The sequence below is a fragment of the Lithobates pipiens genome, unplaced genomic scaffold (assembly GCF_037356315.1).
Source record: "Lithobates pipiens isolate NorthernLeopardFrog02 unplaced genomic scaffold, aLitPip1_a1.2 Scaffold_25, whole genome shotgun sequence".
NCBI lineage: Eukaryota > Metazoa > Chordata > Amphibia > Anura > Ranidae > Lithobates > Lithobates pipiens.
The window spans coordinates 237,013,431-237,022,512 of NW_027507787.1; the positions used below are offsets into that span (position 1 = coordinate 237,013,431).

Here is a 9,082-nt window from a genome sequence, read left to right on the forward strand (position 1 = left end):
AAATACAAATTTGCCTTGCACAGCGGGATAATCCAATTTAAGCCCTAATAGACCCGGATAATATAGAAAAGGAGGATAGTGGTCATGGTCAGAGATGGAAGCCCCATTTGCCACCCGCATGGGTCAAAAAGACGACACCAGCCCTGCATGTAGCCAGACTACCAGCCAGTTCCGCCAGAGCGGCCTAAATAGCTGACACGGCTTCCATCTTCGCTCGGTCTTCCTTCCAAATTCGTATGCCCTGGCCATCTGATTGGCCGCTCTGCATTGATATTACTCAAGAACATGCAAGCGGGATTCACGGACTGCAGCATGGAGCTCCGAAGGGATGGCACGGGGTATGCAGTCCCTTCAGATCGCGTATACCAGTGAGATCACCGGCTGCATGCAGTGTAAATATCTCCTAAACTGTGCAAGTTTTAGAGATATTGGCTGTGCCTACAGGCAATCCTTATTATACAGTAGGCTTACCTGTAGATACAAGTTTAAAAAAAAAAGAGTTTGCTACCACTTTAAGGCCCTGGCTCCCAGGTTTGGCATGCATTTGCAAGCTGGTAGAGTAGGGACAGGTATGCCGGCTGGTAGGGACAGTACTATAGAGAGGTAAAGCATAGGGTTTGCAACTTCTCCGGACACCTGCCTGTTGGGCACATGATGGCCAGGCCGCATTCTTCCCCTCTCTACAGATGCTGACAGTTCGGCTGCATTCTGCTCTCTACATTCTGTTGGACCTGTGAGTGTTCCCGGTGGGGCTGCCTTCCCATGGGGTTATTTGTGAACGGTCTATGCATTATTTCAATACAAGTTCTTTCATTGCACTGGCACTGAGTGTGTTACTCTGCCGCACCATGCTGCACCCCACCTACAGGGGACCCAGTTACATCCAAGTCATATGACCGGCCTTCTTCTTCAGTCATGGAGTTCTCTCTGCTATGTTAACCATCGAGGGACCCACTCTGCAACTGTAAGAGAACTTGCAGTTCCGGTCCGTTGCGCACTCGCGGGCGCCCGCAAATGCCTTTGTGCATCAATGCGCACACGTGTGCATGGCGGGTTGCATGCACGTGCAGGCGTGGGCCCATGGCACCAATTGGCGCCAGACGGGCTATTTAAAAAAGTGCTCTGACCCCAGATAGTTGCTGAATGATCTTCAGCTTATCCTGCATTATACCTTGCATCCGCTATTCTCCTGCCTGATACCTCCTGACGAACCTGGCTTGCTCTGGCCCTGCTCCTGCATCCGGTTCATACTCTGATTTCTGGTTCCTGATCCTGGCTATTCACTGAACTCCGTTTCTGCCTGCTGCTCGGTGCTGCACTGCCCTCCAGTTTCCCCGACCTGGCTATCCTTGTGACCTCGCTTCTGCATGCTGCCTTGTACCTCACCGCCTGCCTGTTACCGAACCTGGCTTCCCTCAAGACCCTGCTCTCGCTTCTGGCCATTCTGCAAGTGCCTGCTACCTTGATCCTGTGACCCACTGTGATCTGCTGCTGCAAACCTATCAAGGACTTAAAATGGAAGTAAACCCTTCCAAACAACTTTGACCTACAGGTAAGCCTAGATTAAGGCTTACCTGTAGGTCCAAGTAATATCTCCTAAACCTATATGGTTTAGGAGATATTTGCCCGAAAATGGGCACCGCTGTCTACGGCGCATGCGCCGTAGACAGCGGCGCGCGGGCGCACTAAATGCGGCAAGTCCAAGAATGGATTTGCCTAATTTGTCGACTCCCGTGCGCATGCGCGGGAGTGACGTCATCGCGGCTTCTCCGCTGTCATTCGTCGGAGCTGCGAGAGACGCCACAACCAAGATGGATGCGGCGGACTACAGGTGACAGCGGCGACTTCGCTGGCTCCTGTGTCAGGTAAGTGACACATAATGAGCTACTATGCGATGCATAGTAGTCCATTATGCTTTACCTTTGCAGGGAAAAAAAGAGGAAGTAAACCCATCAGGGTTTACTTCCTCTTTAACTACACCTCACGTTCCAGTGCCACTGTTCAAGCGGAGTTCCCCTTTAAGCCCAGCTGATCTTTGGTGCAAGACGACTCATCCTGTCCTGATGGTTCTCTTGCCTGTCCAAGATCGCTTCCTTGCAAGGCTCTGGGACCACAGCTGTGGGCACTCATGTTCCTCCTCGCCCTTGGTTCCCTCTATTCCACTTCCAGTGGTACCTGGGTGGGAGATACAAGAGAGGCCAAGCTCATCAATTCAGTCTCCTCCAAGGTACGTGACAGCAACCTGCATTTTATGATTGAGATGAACATTTCAGGCCTTGGTGTGAAGTAACACTGGGGTGTCTTGTGGATAGGGGTATCCGCTCTTCATAAATATGATGGTCGTGTGGTGGTGGTCCTCAGGGTTCAAGTGGATTGCAGCCAAGGGAGTAGGATAAAGGCCCAAGGGGCAACCTGGGGTATCCACTGAAAAAAATAAGAGGAGGTGTGGGAGAGCCCTTATAGTCTAATACGTAATGTAGAATTAATAATGACAAAAATAGTGATTTAGAGGTACATAAAATTCAAACTTACATTTGGTGAGGATGCGGTGACCCTGTCAAGTAGAACATACAACCTTCCTAGTACACACGTGAAGAATATTTCTGTCTCCATGCAGTATAGGGTTGGTTGCTGGGGTCTTGGCCCTAGGTCCTTGAAGGGACCTAGAAGGAGCTTGTGCATTGGGCACAGCGGCTCTGTGTGCAAGGGGGGACTCTCATGAGATCAAACAGCTCCCTTCAACCTGCCTCTCACTGACAGGAGTGACTGCAGTGTCGCTCCTGTCAGCAGGGCCTTTTTCCACTGCAGTGCCACTCCTGTCAGCAGGGCTTTTTTCCATCCAGAGCACAGTGGTGCTCGGTACTGCTATGGCTTCCTGTGCTGGCTTCTGGTTTCAATTGGCATCGCGCTTCTAATGATAGCGCCTCCTCAGTACAGAAAGAGAGGCTGCCAGAAGGCTGGGCCGTCTTGCTGCAAAGTAAGGAGCACTTAATCAGAGCATGACTGCCCAGCCTCCTGGCAGCCGCTCCTCCTGCACTGGAGGACTAAGTAGCCAAGGTGGTGGAAGGGCTCTGTACTGGGATGTGGGGGGGGGGTGAGGGGAGAGCTCTGTCTTGAGGGGGTGATGAATATTGATGAGCTCATGTGGGTTCGAACATGAGTCCAAACCCACCTTAGCTATCCTGCCAGGAAGCTGTCAAAGCAAACCACCAATGATAGGCGGTTGCTTTACCCACCCCACAGCCACATGTATGCAAGGGGTGTGTATATGTGCAGCTGCGGGGAGAGAAATGCCTCCACCCCCAATGATTGACTTTTGGCTTTGGCAGCTTCCCTGCAGGATAGCTCAAGTGGATTTGGACTTGTGCATGAACCCACCTGAGCTCATCACTATTCATCATTCATCTTCCCCCCAATGCAGAGCTCTTCCACTTCCACCAACACCCCCCCCCCCCCCCCAATCCGTCTTCCAGCAACCTGGCTACTTACCCAGTCCTCCAGTGCAGGAGTGGCAGTCATGAAGTTGGGCAGTCATGCTCTGTGTGACGCTTTGCAGCATGACAGCCTGGTCTCCTGGCAGCCTCTCTTACTGCACTGAGGAGGTGTAGTGGGGTGTGGTGAAGTGAGGGGTCAATGTTGAAGGAAGAGCTCTGTATTGAGGAGGTGAGGGTGGGGGAGGAGCATTGTAGTGGTGTTTCTTCCAGTGACATCCCCGATACAGGAAAAAAATTTCCTTCCAGTGAAACTACAGACTCTGGTACCTTTTGTCGTTTCAGTGACTCCACCGGTGCAATGAGATGTTTTCCTTTTCAGTGACGCAAGGGCATTTTTCCTTCTAGTGACACCACCAACATTGGGACATTTCTTTCTTCCAGTGACACCACCGGTGCAAGAATATTTTCTCCTTTCAGAGACACCACCATGGCAGTTCCTATCTTTGCCCTAGGCACGGGATAATCTTGCTCCAGCACTGGAGCAATGCCTAATTATGACCATACATAAGGCTTGTTTCTTTCATTCAAATTTCAAAGGCAAAACATGGATCAAGTCAACATACTTTTAACAGAAGAAACCTTTGATGTTCGGTTACTGTGAAAGACCCAACTGCGACAGGTGCTTTTGGAGGGGGCTGCAGAGTAGCCTCTTGCCTACTGACTACGAGCCTTGGCTTTTACAAAGTCAGGAAGATGTCCTGTTATAAAATGCAAGATGACATGTTATTATCACATTTAACAGTCAAAGAAGCCATGATGGTCTCTGCCAACTTGAAACTCAGTGAGAAGATGTATGTGAAAAGAAAGCTGGTTATTGAGATTTGGACAGCCCTGGGTCTTCTTGAATACTGTTGCTGAACATTCTGGGTGGGCGCTGACAACCTAGGCTTGTCTAGGTGACTAGTTGTTAATTATATTACTGTTTATGTTTGTTAGCTGTTCATTAGATGTACTGACATTACTGTTTACAGTTTGCATTGTTTAGGATAATGTGATCAAGCTCTTTCCTGATCTTGTGTGGTTTATATTCTGTGTGAATTTACAATAAAGTCAGTTCCAGTTTGCACCTAAGCTAGTGTCGTTTAGTTCTTGGGTGCAATGCTCAGCTATAATACCTGGTTCCTGGTTCCAGAGTGGAGGAAGTAGTATCTTGACGGAGGCACCCAGGTTGGGTGCCAGACGCGGTACGTCACAGTTACCATGACTTCTTTATGTGAATCTTTGTGTGAAGATTGGAAGATTGAAAATTGGCCAACCGTAGAGCCAGCACTGAGGGTTATTTTACATTCATAAGTGCAAGTAAAGGGGAATCTGAAGCTAACCAACACAGTCTTTCAAACTCTCTGGGTTTCCTTTATCAAAAAAAGAGAAAAAAAGTGTTAAAAGTATCACTTCTGGTAACGATTTGCTCTTTGGAAGAAGGACACTTCTCTCACCTATAATTTCTATAAAGCTGTTCCTGTGGGGAGTACAAATGAGCTGATCTCAGAACTGCACTTTGTTAACTTTTTCCTCTTCTACATCATGGCGGGGCACTATTCTGTACAAACTACTACACTACACCTGTGCAGAAAGGATCCGGCTTCACAGGAAGAGGACGCTGCATGTTTGACACATTCATGAACCTGACATTTCCTGTGTGCTTTGTTGTCTTGGAAGCTTTAGTGAGGTAGTTCTTAGACGTATCCTAATGAAATATTATACATCGCTGGTGCCCAACCTGTGGCCATTTGTCACTTTTTGGGCAGCCCTCAGAGCCCCTGCAGACACTAATCTGTGTTTCCCTATTGCCCTATGTATGACTGTCTTCTGGAGCATGTCCCCAGTCTTCCACAACTCCTATAGCATGTTCGCGGTCTCTGACCATCTCTTGTATCATGTCTGCAGTATCTGACCATCTCCTGTATAGTCTGCAGTCTCTGACCATCTCCTATAGTATATCTGCAGTCCTTGACCATCTCCTGTATCCTGTCTGCAGTCTCTGATCATCTCCTATAGTATATATGCAGTCCTAGACCATCTCCTGTATCCTGTCCGCAGTCTCTGACCATCTCCTATGGTATATCTGCAGTCCTTGACCATCTCCTGTATCATGTCCACAGTCTCTGACCACCTCTTGTAGAATGTCTGCAGACTTTCACTCCTGTATCCTGTCCGCAGTGTCTGACCATCTCTTGTATCATGTCCGCAGTCTCTGACCATTTCATGTATTATGTCTGTAGTCTCTGACCATCCTTTTTGTCATGTTGGCAGTCTCTAGCCATCTCTTGTATCATGTCTGCAGTCTCCGACCATCTCTTGTATTATGTCTGCAGTCTCCGACCATCTCCTGTACTGTGTCTGCAGTCTCTGACCATCTCTTGTATCATGTCTGCAGTCTCTGACCATCTCCTTTGTCATGTCCAGAGTCTCGGACCATCTCTTGTATAATGTCTTCAGTTTCTGGCCATCTCCTGTAGTATGTTCCCAGTCTCTGACATCTCTTGTATCATGTCTGCAGTCTCTGACCATCTCTTGTATCATGTATGCAGTCTCTGACCTTCTCTTGTAACTTTTCCGCAGTCTGACCATCTCTTGTATCATGACTGCAGTCTCCATCCATCTCCTGTAGTATATCTGCAGTCTCTGACCATCTCTTGTATCATGTCTGCAGACTCTGACCATGTCCAATATTATGTTCCCAATCTCTGACCATCTCTTGTCTCATGTTGGCAGCCTTTGACCATCTACTGTAATGTGTCTGCAGTCTCTGACCATCTCCTGCAGTCTCTGACCATCTCCTGTATCATGTCTGCAGTCTCTGACCATCTCTTGTATCATGTCTGCAGTCTCTGACCATCTCATGTATCATGTCCACAGTCTCTGACCATGTCTTGTATAATGTCCGCAGTCTCTGACCATCTCTTGTATCATGTCTGCAGTCTCTGACCATCTCCGTATTATGTTCCCAGTCTCTTACATCCACAGAGGAGGAGGAGCCCGAGCTCAAGGGACACACACCGCTGTGTGTGTGTATGATTATCTGTTGTTCTGAGGTCTCTAAGGGGGAGTGTCTGTACTGCTGGGGGTGTCTGCACTGAGGGGGGGGGGGTATCTGCACGGGGGTCTGCACGGAGGGGGGTGTCTGTACTGCTGGGGGGCCTCTGCACTGGAGGGTCTGCACTGGGGGGTGTCTGCACGGAGGGGGGTGTCTGTACTGAGGGGGGTCTGGACTGGGGGGTGTCTGTACTGAGGGGGGTGTCTGTACTGCTGGGGGGGTCTGCACTGGGGGGGTGTCTGCACAGAGTGGGGGTCTGCACTGGGGGGTGTTTGTACTGAGGGGGTCTTCACTGAGGGGGGTGTCTGTACTGAGTGGGGTCTGCACTGGGGGGTCTGCACTGAGGGGGGTGTCTGTAATGCTGGGGGGTCTGCACTGAGATGGGGGTGTCTGTACTGATAGAGGGGGGACTGCACTGAGATGGGGGTGTCTGTACCGATGGGGGTCTGCACCGAGGTAAGGGAGTCTGCACTGAAGAGGTGTCTGTACTGAGGGGGGAGGTTTATACTGAGGGAGGGGGTTCTATATTGATGGAGGGTGGTCTGTATTGAGGGAGGGGGATCTATACTATGGGAGGAGGGTCTGTAGTTAGTGGAAGGGGGTCTGTACTGAGGGGGACTATAGTTGATGGGGGAGAGACTCCATTTTTTTCGCACTAGGTGACACCAGCCCTAGTGACACCACTGCCTCTACCACCAAGAGAAATGGGCGCTCACCTCAAGCGATGGACCCCTGAGGAAATCAGTCAGGTCAAAAACAGCAGTTCCCTGTAAGGGTGTTTATCAGCAAGATCACACACTGGTGTCGGATGAGATGCCGGTGCTTGGCTATTTCACATGGTATTCATTCATCAACTCCTTCATCTGTAGGCAGTTTTACAAAATCATCAATTCTTCCAACTTTCTTAAAAAAGTAACTTTTACGGTGCCCCCTTGATCCCTGATATGGGTAAAGCTTTTTGGTTACCAGTCCTCCCATGTACCATGATTTCAAATAGGTAAAGATATTGCCAGATAAGTAAGACAATCTTAACTAGATAATTCTGTTCAAAACCACTTCTAGCCATTAATCGCTAATCCATGTTAAGGTGACTCGGTTGCAAGTACCCAAAATACGGCCTGCAAAATCTACAAACTGCAAACTTTAATATGAATTAATTAAGAAGGATGTAGGTGTCACCCTAATGCTGCGTACACACGATCGGACTTTCCGACAGACCTGGTCCGGCGGACCGGAATCCGTCCAACAATTCGATCGCGTGTGGGCTCCAGCGGACTTTTTTTCCCCCCAAAAGTCAGACTGACCTAGAAATAAAACATGTTTCAAATCTATCCGACGGACTCGAGTCCAACGGGTTAAAAATCAGGGAAACCGTTCGTCTGTGTGCTGGTCCGACGGACCAAATATGATGCAAGGGCAGCTATTGGCTACTGGCTATTGAACTTCCTTGTTTAGTCCCGTCTTATGTCATCACGTTAAAAACGAACGGACTTAGTCCAGTCGTGTGTGGCCAAGTCCGTTATGTTCAGAAAAAGTCAGTCGGACCACTGCCGAAAGTCCGACGGGAAGACCGTCGGACCTAGTCCGTCGAAAAAGTCCGGTTGTGTGTACGCGGCATTAGGCTTTACCCATATCGGGGATCAAGGGGGCACTGTAAAAATTAATTTTTTAAGAAAGTTGGAAGAATTGATGATTTTGTAAAACCTGCCTACAGATGAAGGAGTTGATGAATGAATACCATGTGAAATAGCCAAGCACCGGCATCTCAGCCGACACCAGTGTGTGATCTTGCTGATATACACCCTTAAAGGGAACTGCTGTTTTTGACCTGACTGATTTACTCAGGGGTCCATCGCTTGAAGTTGTCACTAAAGTCACTGTAGCGGATGACATTTGGGACCAAATGTCACACGCATTGTAAATTAAATTTTTGGCCTCAGGACAATAAAGGTCCTGAGGGTTAATTATTGTAGGTAGGCCTAACACCAGTCTGGCCAGGCCATGTTTGAAGTTCTGCCTGGTCATGTGGACGGTGAGGTGCACATGACAGGCTAGAACCAAGTCTGGTTGGATGTTTTGGTATTGGCCCTCTCGGAGCCAATCAGCGGGAGTACCGGGGCTCGCTGAGAAGTCTGATAGGGGGTACTTAAACAGGTGTGGGTCACGTGTTCAGGGTCCGGAGTTGTTCGTGAGACCCGTGTGGTCTGTCCTGGTTCCAGGACTGGGGTAGCACCGTGAGGGGTCCCGGTCACGGGGTGTTTGACATCCTGCAACATGTTCCTGTCAGTGGCCCCTGATAGACCTGCCGGGTCTGGGGAAGGGATCCGTCTGTTCCTGAGTCTCGGAGCTGGCTGGACCAAGGCGCAGTAACCGAGGGAGGATTCAAGGTGTGCGGGTGTGCTCTCGGCTTGGAGGGACACCACAGCTCGTGGAAGTGACCGGGGGAGGACTCTTCGGAGGAGGGCCGGCAAGTGGCATCCTGAGAAGTGCCTGGTTACTGAGTTGGGAAGGACATTGACGAATACACAATTTTCCAGTACCGTCAAGGAAC

The 9,082-nt window shown here is 49.4% G+C and overlaps 1 long non-coding RNA gene across 1 annotated transcript in view; it reads left to right on the forward strand.

Moving 5' to 3' along the window:
* Positions 1 to 4,565, forward strand: part of LOC143930979 (uncharacterized) — a 58,440-nt gene extending 53,875 nt beyond the window's left edge. Inside the window, exon 4 of the long non-coding RNA XR_013262863.1 lies at positions 3,777 to 4,565. This is a non-coding gene — a long non-coding RNA (uncharacterized LOC143930979). The remainder of the gene's footprint in view (positions 1 to 3,776) is intronic.
* The last annotated feature ends 4,517 nt before the right edge of the window (positions 4,566 to 9,082 follow it).